Genomic DNA, 21607 nt, shown 5'->3' with positions numbered 1-21607 from the left:
TTAGTTCAAAGTTCAAGGTTCCAAACTTGGCAAACCATGCTTATTATTATACTGTATACATAATTAGCACAGGTATTAGTTTATATTAGGTAAGCCTAAAGTCTAAGACACCAGCTGATTGAAAATTTTCTCTTACTTTCTACTTATTAACTAGAATTAGGAAAATATTTTTGTTGTTAGCTGTGTTATGATTTAACAATAATAATTTTTTATTACTTTTTTTTACTTAAAAGACTTTGGTGATCTCACTTCTATACCTTTTGAAATTTTACATCAGTTAAAGTATTTTTGCTTCTTTGTATAAAGATTACAATATCATTTTTTTTCCATAAAATACAAGAACAACCAATTTCACCACTGAGTAAAAGTAAAAACTGTTATTCTTTTAAAAATTAGTCCCAAGTGTCATTTAGGAATTTAGTTGTAGGCTACTGTGCTGACATCATGACAAAGGTTGGGTCTAGTTTTGTTTTGGTTTTCTTTTCACTATTCAATGCTCATGGATTAATTACTGGAAGTGATCCAACTGTAAGGCAGGGATCTTTTTGGATCCTTGAGTTGCTCCTTGAGTTGGATGCTGGAGGGTGAAGCACAGTTTACTGGATCCAGGTTTACTACCTAGTAGACATCAAGCTCAAAAAATTCACTGTCTCCAACTTGGTATTCCACTCCCTGGAAATCTATTCAGTTCCAAAACATACCTCCAGTTCCACCAAATCCTTTCACAAACTGGGATTCTTCTTGTGACTTATTGTGACAATTTTCAGTGTAGCTCTGAATATTTTATAATTGTTAGCAAACCATTCTATCAGGGGCATGCTCTCAATCAGCTCATGTTCCTGTCCTGTATCTTTGTCTGTGAAATGAGATTTATCCTTCTCTTGTTCTGGAGTGAGAGAATTCTCTCCTCTTCTGTGCCTTGGCAATGAAGAACATATCTCATTATATCCAGATTTTCATAGACTTTTAGAATCTCTACAGCTTCCATTTCCAAAGCCTTTAGTGTATCTTCAACTCCAAAACAGTACTTGCCCTTGTCCTGACTGATTTCATCAAAATATTGTCCTATTAATTTCTTCTCTTGAATAAATTTCATGTTGGAGAGAAAGAACTCCAGTAGATAAGTCAGTAGATTGGTTGAATCTGTTTTCATCACCATAGGAGATATCAACTGATTTTAAAACTTTTGATTGGAACTGCTGATCAAACATATCAGATTGCCTTAGTTCAGTTTTAAAGTCAGCTGATCCAGCTAAAATGAGACCAACCAAATTCACTTTGTCCCCAGAAATAAACAGCAGCACAGCAGTAACAATAATAACTTAAAGGGCTTTTGTTTTTCTGTAGTTGCATACTGTATTGCTGGGAGTAGTAGAGAGAGCCATAGGGTTGAGATGCAGAAAAGGAAACATGAAGACATAAATGAAGTGTTGCAGAACTACTTACTTTTTAAGTAGGTTTCACTTTTTTCTTGCTGTCAATATCACATCTCATTTAGTTATCAGGATGATGTTCTGTTAAAAAGCTGGGTGAGAGTACGCATTGTGATCATTTGCTCAGAACTTCTGGTGAACAGCTGGAAATGAAATAGATTCTAGTCTAACATGACTTTCTTGATACATTTTACATGGAAACCATATGATATGATAGAGATCTCCCAGTAGAAGATGTTATATTTTTGGCAATCAGGAACAACTAATATTTGTCAAACTAAAATAATTCATAGGTGTTATTCACAAGTTTGGATATTTAATTGATTTGTGGAATGATTGAAAACCTACTCCTTACATATTCTGATTCCTTGATGATAAATATAAATTTCACAAGGGGAATCAAAAGCCTTGTGAAGTCATTATATTACAAACTATTTCAGGATTATTTTGCAGTAATTCAATATATGTTTATTGAATACCTATTCAGTGCTAGGTACTAGGGATACAGAACCATACTGCTATCATCTGAGGGTTTTCCGCTTTCTCAGGAGAGAGACACTAAGTAAGAAATGGCCAGCTATTTTATTAGAATCTGCTCTACCACATGCCTTTGGGCCATGTAGGCAGACTATGACCAGTGAGCTGTTGGGAGGCATCTGGAAGGATCTATTTATTCCAGTTGGTAACCAATATCTTTCTTAATTGAAGTGTTTTCACTTACTATCAGAGCTGAAGTTTTAGGCCCTAGAAGAAGTCATAGGCACAAAACAGAAAGTGCAAGTTCATTTCTGTATGCAAGGAAATCTACCACAACCTTGCAAAAGAAATAACTTTTGAATGGACAGAACTAAGATGCATTGGGCAAGAATTTACATTAATGTTGTATCCAGGCAAGAGAAAAGACTTCTAGATAGAAGATGATAGTTCAAACAATGCTATGAAAGCATTGAGGCCAACTTACATCTTGCTGCAAGGATCAGAACAGTATGCTGGTTACTTGTAGCCCAGGGGAGTGCCAGAAAATATCATATCTACATTTACTTAATTGTAAATGTTAAATGAATTGTTATACTGAGACAGTATGGTAAAAATATTATGATGTTGGGGTCAGGTTTAACTGGTTTTCATTTCTAGCTCTGATATCAGGCAAATTATTTAAAATCTCTGTGCCTCAGGGTTCTCATTTTTAAAATAGGATGATACCTATCCCTTGGATTAGTTTGACGATTAAGTAGACTATAACACTTCAAGTGGCTTAATACTGAACATGTCAAATGAATAAATGTAAACTCCTACATCTGGCCCAAGAATGTAGTCGATAAATACATATTAATTCCATTTTTCCCTTCACATCTCTCAACTTGTGTTACAATATCTACTGATTCTTCACTTTTTGGGGAAACAATTCTCTAAGAATGAAACTATTCTCCTAATTAGGTAACCATGATTCCAGAGTAGACTTTTTGGTGCAGCAGAGAGTAGTGGTTAAGAGCACAGACTCTGCAACTTTGGTGGGTACAAAGTCCGGCTCGGACGTCAGTAAGCTGAGTGGCAGCAAAAAACAGTCTTAACCACTCTGACCCTCAGTCTCATTTGTAAAGTATAATATACCTCACAGAATTTATATGAAAATTATGAGTTAATAAATTTAGAGCACCAGGCACATGTAAGCCCTTTTTAAATATTAGCTCAAAATAAACAAAATATAAGGCACCTTAAGTTGTGCAAAGAACAACATTCTGGAGTGAGAATTTGGAGACATAGCCTCATCTCTTACACCTGCTAGGTTCCTAAGTCAAAGTGTTTAACTACACTAAATCTTCGTCTTCCTTCTTATAAAATTAGATTGATATTTCCTACCTGTCTAGCCTATTTTACAGGGTCAAATTAGATGAGATGATGTAAATGAGAGTATAGATATCGTTTGAGCTATGTAATTATTTGAGATAATATTATCTTAATTATTTACAAGCTACCAATGCTATAAGAACCACTTGTTAGGCAGTTATATATGAACTATTTTATACTTTGCTGCATTGAATCGAATGTGCACCCAATCATATAACAACTAGATCACATAGATCTACCACATGGGTTTTCAGCTATGCTTCAACTTCATGCCCCTTATCTTATTTTTCTCCTCATTTATTTCTTTGAATGATTACTAATTTATAAAGATTTTTTTTCTTGACATTTAGATTCTGGCTTTTACAGTTAAATTCTCAAGGGTGAACTTGAGGCACATTTTTTTTTTTCATTTTTGCTAGTAAAATGTAATTGTATGAGCTCAGTAGAGAAGTCACTTCCACAAATAAAATGTTTAAATTACTCTATAAAAGCATACAATTTCAAGTATTTTAACCTACTTAAAGGAACAAGTGCTGTGCTGGGATTAAGCCAATCCAATTAATTTGCAGAAAATATACTAAAGATGTTTTTGTATATACAAGAATGAAAGGTGTAAAGGCTAGGATGGAACACTGATGATCTTTGTGGTGAATTAATCTGGACCTTCCCACCTTTTTACCCTCAAATGCTAACTGCATGATTTCTTTCCAACCTCATTAACTTTAAAGTGAATGTCATGAATAGAGAAGATAAACAGGATTAGAGGAAGAACAAAGGCTGGGGCAGGAGAGACAGGTTTGCAAAGTGAAGAGAATTGTGCTTGTGTTTTCAACACAAATAATAAAACTGTGCCCAATTTGGAAAGTTCTCTGGGTTTATATGTTATATGTTATGTTACATGTTATGTATTTATAGGTTAACCTCCTATTTTTCCACATATGTAATCTTTTAGAAATGTGCCATGTCCTGATATATATTTTTTAAAATGAGATCTATTACTGTTATTACTTGTGAAGTTGGTATTTCTGTTTAAGCTGTGTGAGTCTGGACAAATCCTAATTGTCCACAATGCCTTATGTGAAATTAATTCTTATTAGCTGTGCTATATCCTGGCCCATTTTTTTCAGATTCAGCTGGAGTCATAATTTGAACAGATTTAAATTCTCTATTTCTTTCTTTACCTCTGTTTACTATCTTTTATTTCTCTTTTAATTCTCTCTTGCCATTATTTTTGTCAACCTTCTCTCCCTCTTCTTTCCCACTATTTTTTTTTTTTTTTTAATTTTCATCCTTTTCAGTCTTTTCCTATGGTTAGGTTTAGGCTTAGGGTAGTTAAACCCCAGATATTTATTAATGGAATTGCGTATACACACACACACTCATATTTTTTCAATATATTCTTTCAATGAGTGATAATTTTCTGGCATAATTCTATACACAATTTTAGAGTCTTGCATGTATGTTTCTTTGTGTATCTTTGAGTGAAACTGTTTAGATATTAACTTTCCAAAAGGCTGTCATCATGTTTTCATACCCTGTGTTGAAGATAATTTGCTGAGAATTCTTGAATTTTTAAGAAAATACTCAGGCATGCATCATGTTTCTTGAAGTTTTGTTTTGATTGGTTATTTATTGGACTGATTATTTTCAGAGCCTCTTGTTTATTCAGGAAGGGAGCTCTGGCCATAAACTTGTGATTCACAAAAGCCTTTACTACTTCTTGAAACATTCATTTACAGGAAGCTGCCAAACAATCTGGTTGTCTGCTGTGATGAGTGTCCAGTGCCCACAGCTCAGTCAAGCTGCTTGTGGCAGGGCCTGAACACATCCACTTCTAAAATTGAGGGTGATGCTGTGCAAGCTGCTCTGCTATGGCGCCTGAACAGACCACAGCCTTGCTCATCACAAGACTCCACACAGCTGACTGAAATTATGATCTTTCTGACCAATATATATTTCATTTATTACTTTGATCTGTATAATGGTAAGGTGATTTCTTTTATTGTATTTTTAATCTTGAAATATCATTAAATAAGCAAATTACATTAAATTTAACAAAACTATGGGAAATTGAACACGTTTCATTCATTTACTCAATGAGACATTGATATTCATTTTCTCAGGAAAATAGGGGTATGGCTATTGCAGAATTATATTCTGCTAAGTCTAGTAAAACCAACAGATTATTAAAATTCAACTTGCCTAAGTTCACACAGCTATTAAGAACCAGTGCCAGAATTTGAGTCTAGATCTGTCAGTTTCCATAACCCAAGAATATTCTGTAATTTAACAATAAAGCCAGGAAATTGATTTCTGGGGAAAATGTTAGGTTAGGCTAGTGATTCTCAAAGTGTGGTTGCAGAATCTGTATCACCTGGCAAACTCCAATTCTAATATGTTAATAACCCTAACTTATTCCATATACATCCTGTGCTTTCCTGCCTTGTGTAAGCTGATATTTGGCTTTTTGTTTATTATCTTGGGTGAGAAATAATTCAGGGCTGAAAATAGAAGAGAAAATGTGTCTTCAAAAGTCTAAAACTATTCAAGAGTTTGCTTCAGCTACCTCTGAGGTAAACCTAACATATATGGAAAGAGTCCAGGTGGAACTTTCTCTCCTCACTCGGTACAAATGCTTTCCCCAGAACCAGGGCTGGGTGGAGGTGGATGAGATGGGCAGAATGAATAGGAAGTGATAAGAGCAAACCTTGGAGAGGAAAGGCTGAATTATGCCTTAATTCACATAGTTCCTCTACCACAGCTTGAAAATGGAAAAGAGATATTTGTCCACTGAGCCTAATGAAATGGGGAAAGTCAACCACAGGATCTGAACAGCCTATGCAAACAAGAATGGGGGTTTTCATAGAAGTAGTAAGTATGGAAGCAGAAGAGAGGGCCAGGTGTGGGTGATGGACCCCTCAATCAGTACAAGACTGGTGAGATGACTCAAGGACAAGGAATGCCAGACATCCCCATGCTGTGGTACCATGGTAGCTTTCTGGTCCACCCTTACCTCTTAGCCGTATCCCTGGGGAAGAGACAACCTCGATTTCATGGTGATTAATTTTCTGCCATCTCAGTGAAACTTGTCTCAGTATAGAAATCAAATGGTGTGATAAAAATATAGTCACATTTATTTTTTTAAACTTTATTTGAAATTAATTCAAACCCTATAGAAAAGTTGCAAGAATAGTATATAGATATCCTTTCCTACATGTTCTATCACACTTTTTCTCTCTATGTATTTACCCGCTATCATTAGTCTTTTTTTTAAGCCACATGAGAGAAAGCTATAGCTGTAATGCCCCGTCATCCCTTAATACTCTGATGTTTATCCACCCAAAATAAGGTCCTTCTCCTATATTACCTCCATGTACCCGCCAAAGCCAGATATTAACAATGATAAAATATCACCACCCAATTGACAGACACCACTCAAATTTCACCAATTGTTCCAACAATGTTGCTTTTCCTTTGTAATCCAGGATCCTATCTGGTAACCCATGTTGCATTGAGTTGTCACCTCTCTTCAGTTTTGTTCCGTATGGAACAGTTTCTCAGTCTTTCCCTGTCTCTCATAACCTTGATAATCTTAAAGAGTATGGATTTTTCATACTCTACCTATGTCCAAATAATGTTTTCTCATAACCATATTCAGGCTGTGCATTCTTGGAAGACATGCAACAGAAATGATGCTGTATTCTCAGTTCTGCACGTAATGTTGGAGGCACATAATATTGAGTCATCCTAGCAGTGGTGAGGTTAACTTTGATCACCTGGTCAAGTTGGAGTGTACTAGGCATCTCCATTACCCCTTTGTAATTAATTAGTTTTCTATGGGGAAATATTCTGATATTACACTACTCTTCTATTACTTATGAAATCTCCAACCAGCCTTAGCATCCATTGATGACTTCCAATGCACCATTCACCATTCCATACCGGTGGACAAATGGTTGATTTTTTTATATAATGCTGTCCTCACATATTAGTTGTCATTCTATTGTATGTCTCCATTGTGTTCTTCATCTCTTCTATTGTGCCTTTCATTTTCGTAGGTTCTGTCATTTGTTTTTTCAAGTTTTCGAGTTCTTCTATATGGACATCCTGTGTCTACTTAATATCCTGCATCTCTTTTGCCACACTTTCTTTCAACTTGTTAATTTGATTTAGAAGATTTGTTTGAACATCTTTAATTAGTTGTTTCATCTCCTGTGTCTCAGTTGAGGTGCTAGTTTGTTTCTTTGGGCCATATCTTTGTGCTTGCTGGTATGAGTCCTGATTTTTGTTGTCTAGGCATCTAATTTTCTTAATTAGTTTATTCTGGATGTCATTTTCCCTCTTATGCCTCGAGTTTTCTTGTTGGATGGGCTTTGTTCTCTGTTTGTCTCTCTCACTGGCCACTTGTCAGGTTGGCTCTGTCCCCAAGTCTACCTCAATAACCAGGCACCCACAGGGACCTGCCTTAGGGAAGGGGGATAGGCACTGGGAAACACAGCATGGTCTCTGTGTGTGGTAAAACAAGTCTGCTGGTTCCTAGTGGTGCTTTGTTTTTCACTGGCTAGCAAGACCTGGGTTTGTTTTAAGGCCCTGCTTTAACAGTTGGGTCATCCCTATTTCTCACCCCAACCAAGGTTGTTTCCATGCAGGGTTTGTAGACTAGCTCCAGTGACCCTAAAGTAGTTTCTGGAGAGTCTTTCAAAAGCCTTTCAATTCCCTTGCACTTTCTGTTCTGTACAGCAGATGGCACTGTTTGGTGACTTAATTGTCCTCAGAAGCTGTTTTGTCTCTAAGCACAGGCTTCGTCTGAACAGGTGGGGCTGAAACTGCAGGATTCCTATGCCCTCACTTTGCCAGTCAAAATCTGGCTTGATGTGGGGTTGTGTCCCCCACTTCACTTGTGGCAGAGGACTCCCCCAGCTGCCCCAGTTTTCCAGCCATCCCCCCAGCAAGGAAATGGCTGCCCCCTGCTGTTTCCCTCAGAGGTGGGGAAGGGCTTTCGGACCTAGGGCTGGGAACACAGTCACTGTCCACCTCTTCTCAGACTCTTTGTCCCTCACTGACCTGGGTCTTGAAATGTCTTCGCCTGTCTCCCGGGTCTCCAAATGGTGGGGGCCTGTCTCACTGCTGTGAGTGATTTTATAGTCTCCCTATCCCTGTTGGGAGGGATCCCAGCTGCTGTTTCTGTGCCCTTCCCGCACTGTGTGAGACCGAGTGGGGGGATGAGGAGGAGAGAGGACCGGCCAGTCAGAGACAGATTCCTACCTGATATTTTCTCTCTTTCTTCAATTCAGCATTTCTAGGGTCCTTCTCCAGTCTGATTCTTCCTCAAGAGTTCTGAACAATTCAGAATTGTCCTTTATTTTTATTGAATCTCTGGAGAGAGGTTTTCAGTAGCTGTTTACATTGCCATTTTGATGACTGTTGACATGGCCCGAGTAGTCCCAGTGTGTGAGGGCCTCCTCCGTGGGTCCCAAGGGAGAGGAAGTGTTTGTCCTATCTGTGGCTGCAGTGCCTGGGTCCTGGGAATCAGTTGTCATCCTATTGTAAGGGGGAGCTTTCCTTATTTATTTATTTATATTAGTGTAGATTCATGGATTCTTATTTTGTTCAATGGAATGACAACCCATTACTCTTATTGTATATTTAGATGTAAATTTTCCTCAATTTGGCTAATGTCAGCCCCTTCAAGCAGACCCTTGTGTCCTTTTGAAACATCTCCATCATTCTTTAAGCATTTTCTTGCTGTCTGGCACAATAAGAAATCCCAGGCCTATTTTGTTTTTCCTCACCCCAGTCCTGGAATCAGCCATTTTCCCAAGAAGTTTTGGTTCCTTTTAATGGAAGAAGGTATTCAGAAACCAAGATGTAGGTACTCCATGTGTTCATCACTCTCAGGACATCAATGATTCAAGGACCTATCAGCAAACAGAGTTAGATGGAATATATGTTCATATATTTGTAAACCTACATATACATGGTCATGTATATTTCTCTATATATGAGAACTTGAATAAAGAGCACATGCTGATATCTATTATTTCAATCCAAACCCTGAGGATTCTTTCTAACCTTCTCTCTAAATTTGAAAGTGTCTTTTCTGGCAGTAAAAATCTATTCCCTTCATCTTCAACACACACACACACATACAGGCATACATGTTTATTTGCTCATTCAATTTTCTCATTTGTTTATTATCATTAATCTCCCAATCACACTGGTTGCCTCTCCACCTGCCACCTCTGCATACCCCCAACTCACCTCACTTGCTTGGCTTCCCGGCACACAGCTGATGCCTCTGTGCAGCACCCTTACCCCCTTCTCTGGCCTGCTTTCTTGTCTGCAGGTCATGCAGCTGGCACCACTCGGCTGGGAAGCAAAGGAAAGGGAGATAGTTATATTTCATATACACCTGATTTTTGTGGATGGTTACATGTCCTTTTCAAAATTTACTACCTATCAGAAAACCGTCTAAATTGAGTTTCAGTTAAAATAATACATTTTTCTTGAAGCCCTCTCACATCCTCCAAGTTAGGATAACTTGTTCCTAGTTTTTGTCATTCTCCATTCTCAGCTCTGCCTTCAGGGCATTAGGTCTTTGGGAAAAAGAATATGCACATCACTCGGTTGACTGGACATTTCCTGTCCCTTTCTAGCAGACGTTTCCTGTGACATGTACTGGAACTGGCTGAGCCCTTTTCTTTCTTTTCTCCATATAATCTTTGAACAGATTTTGTGGATGACCTGAATCACCATAAACACCATCAATGTTTCTGTCGTTTAGTTTTATCATTACCTTCGTTTGCCATCCAGCATGTGCTCTGGGTATCTGTGCCTGTCTCTAAGAGTTGATCCAATTCTGGGGATGCAGTTTTGGTCCCTGTTTCTCCCACATTCAAGCTAATTTTCTGTTAACTTCTGTAACCACTTATCTCAAGATGTCCAAATCCTACCAAGGGCCGCAACTGGTCATTAGTGCCTTTGTCTCTGGGTTCATAGTTCTCTTAACTGTTGTGCACAGCCCTCCCCCTAAACTGTAAACTTTGAAAGAGCGAAACTTTTCTTTTTGATTTTTATATCCTCTATAGAATGTAAACCAAAGCTTGACACATGATAGGTACTCAACAGATTTTCCCTAAATTTGAATATATGATGAGCTACTTTTCTCTGATATCCCACTTTGGAATTGTTCCTCATCCATCTCACTGATTTGGGCTAAGATATGGCATAAGGAATATTTCCAATCTTGTAACTCCACCCAATATAACATGGTCAGTGTAGTGGAGTGTGAGATAATATAATTTCAGAAAATTTCCCCAAAACAAAAACTATATTTTTGTGGCAATCTATATATTTTTATCCAAAGTTTCAATATATCCAATGTATCCCAAATCCAATGTTTCAATGTGTATATTTGCCATCTATTTGGAACTTCCCCAAATCTTGAATTAATCATATTATTCAAGAAAATATTATTGATTTTTCTCCGAGATTCTCAGTTTCTGTAATCCCAGATGATTTTTACTCCTTTGATAATTAGAACAATATACGTAGAATTTTCTGGCCATTCACATGTTTGCCAGGCTGTGGCTTGGCATTCACAGGTCAGAATCACTCATAATTCAGAGACATCTATTCTCACTGCAAACACTTTTAACTATAATATATAAAATGCCAATGATTTTTAAAAGTCACTGTGTGTTGAATAACTGATTTATCATTGGATAATATAGAAATATCTCAGATACAAAACTAAAAATATTCCCTGCACTTGATCTCTGGAATCTACAAGTCAACAGACACTTGTTTTTTTGTTGTGGGTTTTATCTGATAGCTTAGTAAGAATCATAAGAGATAAATTATAGTTACAATTTGAGCTTTGTGTTCAACTAATTCTAAATTCTGTTTTTAAGGCAATTTCCTTAATAAATGAATATCCAGTTACATCATTCATTTGAGTTGTTTGCACATTGTAGGGTCTTAATTAATATTTGGTCTGTCAATATAATCCAACATAAAGACTTGTCCGTGCCCCAAATACTGATAAAGTAGGCTCTTGATTAAAACTATATTTCATACAATTAACTGACATTCAATGATAATTTGGAAAACATGAAGCCCTTGTTCCCATGACTTATTCACTTAGTGAAAACTTGACATGAGATGGGTGAATGGGCTCTCTTGAATTTCATTTTGTTCCACTCTTGTTCACCTTTTCTGTTTGTGAAACACATTCTTATTTTAAAGATTCTTGAACACACAAGAGAAATTGGTCATTAGATCTTTATGCTCTTCCAATGGAAATAGCAAGATTTTTGCTGAAAGAACATATTTTAATGGAGTTTGTTTTTTAAAAATGCACAATATAGTCAAAACTATATTTATTACAAAATAAATTAGAACCTTCAGTTTACAAAATAAATTTACAAAATAAATTTACAAAATAAATTTACAAATTTACAAAATAAATTTTACAAAATAAATTAGAACCTTCAGTTTCTCGAAAGCATTGTTACCACAAGTGATTTCATATTTCACATGCCAGGCCCAAAAGGTCCAAGAGAACATGTAAACCAAAAATTGGTAATAAAATCTTTTACTTTTTTGCCAAGTAGTGTAATATAATCCTGCCTTTTGACAGTCATCCAAATTTGCTCCTTAGAATCTTTCTTAAATGGAAGAGCTTATTTTTCCCTCCTATTTTGGTGTGGGAATTCATTTATTTATCATGATTGTTTCCTTCTCTGTCAAGACCAGGCATCTCTACAATTGGGCTATTTTAGAATTTATTTTAGCATATAAACAGAAACTAATAATAACATCCAATAAGGCCTGGCTTATTATGGAGTGAGCTTTAAATAAGTATTTGTTGGATCAAAATGACCTTGTGGAACACTGATGAGAAATCATCAGATATCGATGATGTCTGCTGACATTTATTGTAGCCACTTTCAAGTCAGACATAAAGCCTGCTTTCCATTCTCAGTCTGGCGAACCTATTATCCTTAAAGCCTTTGTTTGCAAAATACATTATCAGTAAAAGCAAAAAGTGCTGTCAAAAAGATACTGTGTGTTTACATAGAGCTCAGTTACCTATTTTACACAGTGGTAAAAAATAAAACCAGTCATGTCTCTCCTCCACTATAATGTAAGGCACTGCAAATTTATGAACCTCAACAACTATAATAAATGCACCCCAGGGAAAATATAATGTCTCTAAAAATTCACGTATGTAGTCTCACCAGAAGAATTTGCATTTGATTCATTGTGTTGGAACAACTATTGCAAGTTTTCTAGCAAAATGAATTTTACATACTCTACCTGGAAGTTCAAGTATTGAATGTGATTTGTAAGTTTAATATATATTGCAAGGCCAAACACTCCCTGTTGGAGTTAGAAATTGTATTTCACTTGAAGGTTTTAATGCAAGTTTAACTAAAGATGCATTAGTTAAAGGTTTTAATGCAAGTCTTATCAACATCGATTTCATTCGTAATATTATAAACAATTAATTTGTGGTTAAGTCTCCTTACTCTCCAATAAGAATGTACTCCGCTTTGTTGAGAGGGCCCTTGCTCAGAAACGCCATAGGTTTCTATAGCTAACAGTCCTTACTAAAACTCATCCATATCACTTTCATAAGTCACAGTTTATTTCCATTTTAATAAAAACTCTGAAACATGAAATGAGACTTTAGTTTTAGGATTTTGTTCCAATGTGGCATTCATTTAGGAAACTTCTTGCAGTTTGGAAGGGGGAAATATTTGGACAAAGCCTCAGGTTTTATAGATGACATAAAGGAGTTAAAAGACATAAAATTAGTATAACCTGGAAAGTTTTCATAATGATCCTCATTTGTAGATGGGATTTATTTAAAATAACAAATTTTCCATCTGTGGAATAAGCATTACTTGTGTAAATTTAAGAATAAAGAGGAACACTATTTTAAAAGCAAAGGCTAAAGGGTACTAACTAGCAACATTCCTTAAATATTGGAATGAAGTTCATTAAAATACCCAGAAAGCCAGAATATGTTTAATGCTATTTTCCTTTTCCTAAATGCTTGAATTTTAAAATAATCCTCAATTTTCCATTTCTAGATATCATAGTGGAGGAACTAGTGAGCTCAGAGACACAGACTTGCTTTATGAGTGACCACATGGAATCACAGATAGAACTTAAAGTCGGAAGTATGCAGACCTAAGTTCTTGTCGCAGTTCTGCCCTCTATTCATTGTATAACAATTCATGTTATCCCTTTGGGTCACATTTTCCTTTTTATAAAAAGAAGGATTGGGCAACATAACTTCCAATATCCTTTTTTGCTTTAAAATCAGATATATCTGTGTTCATTACTATTATTTTTGCCCCTAAGACTCATAGATGAATTCCATGAAATTAAAGACAGCCTTGTGTCAGTCAACCCATTCCATTTGTCTGAGTGTGCTGGAGCTTCCCCTGAGTTCTCTTCTATTTTCTACTTAGTAAATCACACTTATTTTCTCATTTTGTTGTGTAGTACTGGGTTCACAGGTGGCTCACTCCATCAACTTGGTTGCTATTTGATTTCAAAGTACTTTTGCCAGAATCTATAGAATATTACATTTGTCTGTACCTGAGCTATGAACTGAGTGACAAAGGGTAGGCAAAATCCTTGGGGACTTGATTTTAAGTAAATATGAGATATTATTATTGATAGGTCATTCAGCTTAAGAAGAAAGTTGACAACTCCAGATTCTTCTATGTATTAGCAAACTATTTGGAATGATTGAAATGACATTTATATTTGAATGACTCTGAGGGTCTGGCCTTAGGGACATTTACTGTTTGGAAAGGAACATGGTTTGTTTAATTGAAATTTCTCTGTCTGTTACAATTTCCCATGTCAGTGCAAATAAGTTTACATTCAGTGACAATTGTTAAATTTAGAAGAAACTAAAATGTTTGCATCCTTACAGTGTACATGTCTGTGAACATCAGTCTGCCAAAAAAGCTCTGAGTAGCAGCAGACACAGAACTTGGCCTTATGTAGGAAAAACTGCCAGACGGCAAGATAATTATTTAAAATATTGGGGTTTTCCACATTGGTTCTTCTTTGCCTTGAGGGAAAGAAGCGGATGTAAAGACATCTGGAAAGCTTTCATAAAGTGAGATTTTACTTATCTACCTCTGGGTAGATAGTTTTAATTTCCAAACTCTTTAACTGTAAGGGGAATACTTTTTTTCTTTGCTCTATGGAGTATTGTAGGAGAGAGGGAGAGCAAGACCTGTTACAAATAACAGCCCAATGTGGCTGAATCTCCCACATGTTGAAATTAAAGATTTTTTAAACTGGACAATGCAAGCATACCTAGGAGAATTATTTGTGTAGTATGTGGATATTAGACCTAAGCCCTTTTGTCCATTTTGTAGTGTGAATCAGAGAACAATTTTCTGTTTTTCCATCTGGTTCTGTTTGCTGTGATAGATTATTGATGTGACTTTAATACAAGGGAAGTTGTTGTTGCTGTTTTAATACAGTAAGAAGAAAAAAAGATTGCGGGGGGATTGAAATCAGCGTATGTGGAGTAAGAGTTCTTCTTTCTAGCTCTTCACTCTTTTTTGCATTTGGCTATTTTACTTTTGCACTGAATTGGGAATTTGTGCTTCCTTTTGTGTGAATCATCTTTGATTGATGGTCTTAAGCTTTAGAATTGTTGCAATGGAATTAGATTCAGTTGCAGAGAAGTGTATGCTGAGAGCTTTGCACCAGGCAAGAGATTCTCAAAATACTTGTGCCAATTTGGGTATATTATGTCCCTCCAAAAGCCATGTTTCAATCCAACCTTGTGGGATATTTGGATTATGTTGTTTCCATGGAGATGTGACTCACCCAACTGTGGGTGAAACATTTTGATTAGATATTTCCATGAAGGTGTGAACTTGCCCATTTGGAGTGTGTCTTAATTAGATCACTGGAATCCTTTAAGAGATGCTTGGGAGTCAGCAGATGCTAGGAACACCCCAGATGCTTGCTGACGCTTGCTGATGCTTAGAGATGTTTGGAGTTAGTGCAGAAGGATGTTTGGAGATGCTAAACTAGGAGATGCAGCCCAGAGTTTTCCCCAGAGAAGCTAGGAGAGACCCAGATACATTTTGGAGAAAGACATTTTGAAACACAACCTGAGATCAAAGGACCAGCAGACCCAGCCTCATGCCTTCCCAGCTGGCAGAGGTGGCCCAGATACCGTTGGCCATTCTTCAGTGATGGTGTCATCTTGTTGATGCCTTAATTTGGACACTTTTATGACCATAGAACTGTAAATTTGTAACCTAATAAATCCCCTTTATAAAAGCGAATCCGTTTCTGGTATTTTGCATAATGGCAGCACTAGCAAACCAGGACAATACTTATGTAAGAGGCAAAGAGAAGAAAATGAGAGAGAAAAAAAAGCATTTCCTTGATGAATAGATATCACTAAGTAGTTCCAAATACAAAGAACAAGCTCTAGTTGGTGAGGTCCAAACCTTGAATACTGGCTCCCGCTGTTCATGGGAGGACTTTCTGACAATACTTTGGGGAAACTTGGAAAATGTATATATGGAATTTTAGCAAGACGGATTTTGAACTGCTTTTGAAAATAAGAGTTAAGAAGAATACAGTCTTCAAAAACAATCTGAAGGTGAACATTTATTTAGTGCAAGAGGCATGGAAAAGACAGTCTGTTATAAACTATTTTATGGAAATATATATTTATCTGAAACTATTTCCCATCTTACAACCTTGATACAAACATCACACTTTCTACTTAGCATTACTACTGTTGGTTCTCCAATTCCATGCAATAAACTGTAGTGAAAAGTTCAGAATTGCTAAACTTTATAGCTTGAGTTTCAAAAATATTCTGGGTTGTTTTATTGGTATGGCAAGATATGGGGTGCCATGAATGAGCATTTGTTGGCCTGGCTTTCTTCAGGAAAGCTTTCTGTCTCTCTCTGCTCATTTGTTAGCTTTTCTTAGTTATTCTGCTTTTGGGTCATGGAGGGGAAGAAGGTAATTCAAAGACATATTTCTCTGCCAGGACACTAACAGCTTAGAAAAGACCACATCATATATGAGTTTCTTGGTGAGTTGAACTCGAGGGATTCCTGAATTTACTGAATCTTTTCATGTTAACCCTACAGGTTGCAAATGTGGCTTCTGTGAATTTACTTCATTTCTTCTGATTTTAATTTTTAGTGGTATACACTTTATATAGTTGAGAAATTATGTTCCTTTATTATTTATATGGAATTGTCACATACGTTCCTTGTGGAGGAACATTTCCAGATGGCCTATATGTTGTGATTTGCTGTAACAGTGTTTCTTCTAGTATGTAGCTAGCAATAATCATTTTTAAAAGAAGGTGGGAATGTGCAACAAATATATCTTTAATTACTCATGCTTTGGGTGACTATCCCTTCCTCACCCCCCACATTTAACTCATAGGCTTATCTAGTGGGTATGGCAGAAAAGCAAAAGATAGAAATATTTCTCTCCATGAAACAAAAAGGAAAAGAGTGCTTGAAGTATAGAGACTCTTTAAGTTTCCCCTTGAGAGGCCAAGAAAAAAAACAAATAGAAGAAAGAACATCTGGAAGGAGAAAATACACATGAGAATTCTTATTTGACTCATGTGGGTGACTTTTGTTTCTAAACTCTTTAATTACAATAAGAATAATTTTAGTTAATCTAAGGCCTCACATTGGTGGGGGAGAAAAGATCATTCACTTATAGTTTTACATGTATAAAACCATTTACTTACTCTTTTCTCATCATTCCATAAATGTAAACATAAGTTGAACTTCAATATGTGTTCTTTTCGTTGCCAAAAGGAACACACAATATATTATATATGAAATAAGTTGTTCTTCCTTTTAACTTGTACTTTCAATTCTATTTAAAATTATTCCTTAGTTAAAATGTTAATGATAAATTTTTTAATGTTTTATTATGTAGAAACTTACAAATTACTTGTAGAAGCTGCTTCAAATTACTAGCCTATGTTTCAAAATAGGCTAGCCTATTTTGTGGCATGACAAAATTCACCGACATAAATTTTGAAAATTGTAAAGAATTTTTCATTTGCAACCATGTTTGAAGACTTTCAAAATATTGTCTCATTGATTCACAGATGTGGTGACAATAGTAGGGGTGACATTGAATAACATATATTCAGACATTTAAAGGAGATAGTCTCATTAACTCCAGAGATGTCTGTTCTCTGTTAAATTGTTTTTTCCTTCATTGTGAATTTTGCAGATTTTGTTGATTTGGGTTTAGAGGAAAATACAGCCACATATCTCGCTTAGGATGGTCCATGTTTATGATGCTGTATGACACTACACTTTGAAGAGGGGTGCTGTCTTTTAAAGGCAGTCTTCTATTCTATGACTGTTCCTCTCTCTGCATCAATCAGTTTACACCGCAAGGGGTCAGAATTCATGAACAGATGTACATATATATTACTTAGGGGTCCAGTTTTAGGGCAGTGTTATTTCATCTTATGCAGTGTTTTTTACATTTTGAGTTAGAAAAATCTCCCTGAACATCTACATCATAACGTAGAGCTTCTTGCAGTTTGAATTTTCTAGCTACACACTTGACAGGGCATTTCTCTTAGGATTTCAGTCTGTAGCTTAATTCTTCTTTTCCCTTAGCTGCCTCGTTTCTCTTCCATCTGATGTCAATTCAGTGCTTTCATCTAATTTAAGATGAAGAAACAAGTGAATGACTGGCAATGAACAACAAAATCATAGATCAGGATGTCCCCAAAGCCATTATGAATGGTCTTGAAAATGACTCTTGTTCATGGAATGACTGGATTTGAAGTATGACTGAAATTCGGGAGTTGAATATGAGGATGACATAACTATGAATGCCTTCTCTAATGGACAGCGTCTATTATTTTCTTTCATGTTTTCTCTGACTCCTGGAAGTCATTGGAGTCTGTCTTCTCCACTGTACTGAAATCTTTTCTTGAGCAGGGGCCATATCTTGCCCATCTTTATTTCTCCAGCATTTAGCACAAATATTTGGCATGTAGTTGGCACTGATTCTGTTTTCTGAGCTGAACAGAATTCAGTAAATGTTAATGTGTCAGAACGACCTACTGTATAGTTATTTTTATTGGTAGAGAAATATTAAACATGAGGGGAAATACTTATATAATGTTAGCCAAAGATATAATACCTACTTTACTTTTACTCTTAATGACAGGAGGAGAATGTGCATAGTTTATAAGTCATTGGGATGATTTGGAACGATTACCAAGCTAATTATTGCTTTGAGTAAAGACAATTGTCTAATTTTTTAGGTAAAACACAGAGACATACTTCCCCAAGGAAGAAGACATTCTCATTATTTTGGAAACAGTAATGCATAGTTTTCTGAACAAGCATCTTTTGTATTCAGTCTGCTTTGTGTTAAGTTTAACATCACATTGGTCATGCTAGAAATTTCGTTTAAAATCATAGAATTTAAATTTTAGAATTGGAAAGGAATTTATCATTCATTTAGCACACATCAGTATGTTTTGCAGAAATACTTTTCACCATTCAGCAAGATGAGCACCAGCATTTGTTAACACGATGGCTCAAGACCTAAACTTTTAGTTATTACACTACGATCAAAGCTGAGGTTCAACTTGTGACCACTGGGAGTCACTGTGTAGCCGTCACAGTTAAAGAGGCCCAACACCATCCACTTTAGCTTTCTGGGCTATTGGTGAGATAATACTCATCTCTAACCCCAACCACTAGCCTTTTCTGTTTGCCAGACTGGTAATTATTAAGTGCCCACAGATGTTGGGTGCTGTATTAAATTAGGCACCAGAGTCAGAACAGGCTGCTTATGTGCCTAGCCTTGCCCCTGCCCCCTCACCATTAAAGCTCTTTAAACCTCCTTATGATTCTGATCAGTTTAAATATTTTAATACATTTATTTATGAATTTTTGCCTTAACAGAAAACATTGTTATTTTGTACTTGCTTATCACATTGACTAGTATGTAGTAGAGCCTCAATAAATCTTTTCTGAGTGACTGGAAGCTATTCCAATTATTCCTTCTTGTCTTTTTGATATTGTCCTTATTTCTTCTTGATTGGATTATTACCCAATCACTGCTACCTATCCTGCATTGCTCTGCTTACTATCCTCTGTTGCCACTGCAATAATGAAATTATTTGAAGTGAACAATTTTCTTGCATACCAATTATTCTTCCTCCTTCATTCTGCTACAAGAATTTAGAGGTCTTATTTCTACCATCTCAGTAAAGAATCACATCACTTTTCAATGGCACCATTAACAGTATCACTTTTGTAATGGAGACTAGAAGTGAACACGAAAGCTGTGGGATTTTGGAAAACAACATTAGTTATTGAAAAGAGTACTAAGCTCACAAAAGGAAAATCTACACTTTAATTTCATATCTTTCATCAATGAACAGTTTCAATATAGAGAAATTATATTGCTTATCACTTATTATATTGCTTCTTCATTTATAAAATCCACCTAACTTTTATCAAATGCCAAGTAGGGACAAGTAAGTACTAAGTATTGAGGGAAGTACAAAGATGAATTAAGAAGAGTCTAATGCCTTAAGAGGTTTACTGCACAGTTATGGAAGCTAGAAATGCATATAAAAATATAACAAATTGAACTTTTTAGGCAGCATTTAAGTACCAAATAAGTGGAACAGACCATAGAATTAAGATGTGGGTGATTCATTTTAGAATAGATCTGCCATGATAGGCTTCATAAAAAGTGGATTTTGCCATTGGTTTTGAAGGATGCAGGCACTCCATTTCCTGGAAGGGAGGGGAGAAAAAATTGGGAGGAAGGGTGTCGTGGTATGTCTTGGCAATAATAAGGGAATATTATGTCTGAGGAGGTGAACAGGTGCAGGGGAAAGCAGGAAAGACTATTAAAGAGGTAATGAGTGCATTTTGTGAATATATTTTTAATCATGGTTTAGTGATCATAATGGATGATACTTGCAATTGGTTCTTGGAGGTTGCTCCTCATTTTATATTGCACTCTTCTAGCTAGAACAATTGGATGTCTTCTGTAGGTACTTCATCCGGAGTTATCACATCTGGTAATTTTTCCTTGAAAGTTGTTACTACTGATGATACAAGTCTAAATATGGCCAGAGGATCTCAACTTTCTTGCAGAAGTATTGTCCTTTCATCGAAAGAGCCTCTTTCTTTTCAGTTGGCAACGGCTGGAACACAAGAGGCCTGAAATTGAGCAACCGATTTGTTACAAAGAGAACAGAGAACTGTAAGTTATATCATGGGGTTTCAGTTTTCTTTTTGCCTTCCATTTGTTTATATTTTCCAGAAATACTTCCCGCCAGACTAGGAGCTACTGATGCTGAGCTTGCATGATAAAACTTTGAGGCATTTGCAGATACATTTATGGCAGGAAAAGTTGCTTGTTGAACTAATTAAATTAAGTTCATATCTTTAAATATTTTAATCATTTGGAAAGTAGAAATGTGTGCTTAAGGTGAAAAAAAATTCTCTTTCTTATTCACTGTATTCTTACTTCCCTCCAACATGCAATGTTTAAGGGCTGCCAATTCAGGAAATCAGCCCTTTTATCCCATTACTGAGAAACAACCTTTATTCCCATATCTGCATAAAGACTTCTGTTCCTGTTAATGACAATAGATTTTTGGTCCCATTAAGGGAAGTGGATCTTTATTTTTGTGAATGTTGTAGAATGAGAAGGCTAGAACCTCACAGTAATAAAGATCAGACAAGCTGATTAAATGAAGAAAACCATAAAGAAAACAATTGATTCTTGTTAATGATTTTTGTTTGTTCAAAAGAGCTTCCATTAGTAATTTTTCCCCATGGAAGTAACAGTGAAGGAATGGATATCATAGAAAATAGAAACAGACCTATTATATATGCCTGTGTGTATGTGTATGTGTGTGTCTGAATTTTAGAATCAGATTCATTATATCGTGAACTCTCAGTTACCTATATAGCATATTAAGGGTATAAAAGGAGATAACAATTTTAGACTAACAACTGGAAGAGGCAAATGGAGTAGCTGATACAAAAATATCCTACTTCACATTCCAGTGCCTGGTACAAGACTGTGTTAATCCCATGTCTATTCCAGGCTTGCAGTATGATTGAAAAAAATATCTCAACAAAGTAAGTATAATAAAAAAATTTTCTATTTAAAAAAAAACTGTAGAGATTTTTTATAATTAACTTTTATAATATTGCAAATAACCTTTACATATATAAAATGTAAAATATATTAGGTAAGCTTGGAATAATCATATAACA

The 21607-nt window shown here is 35.9% G+C and overlaps 1 pseudogene; it reads right to left on the bottom strand.

Moving 5' to 3' along the window:
• Window positions 1-618: 618 nt before the first annotated feature.
• Window positions 619-21607, bottom strand: part of LOC119509800 — a 73931-nt pseudogene continuing 52942 nt past the window's right edge.

The sequence above is a fragment of the Choloepus didactylus genome, chromosome 1, assembly GCF_015220235.1.
Source record: "Choloepus didactylus isolate mChoDid1 chromosome 1, mChoDid1.pri, whole genome shotgun sequence".
Lineage (NCBI taxonomy): Eukaryota > Metazoa > Chordata > Mammalia > Pilosa > Megalonychidae > Choloepus > Choloepus didactylus.
This window is presented reverse-complemented; position numbering and strand designations above follow the sequence as displayed.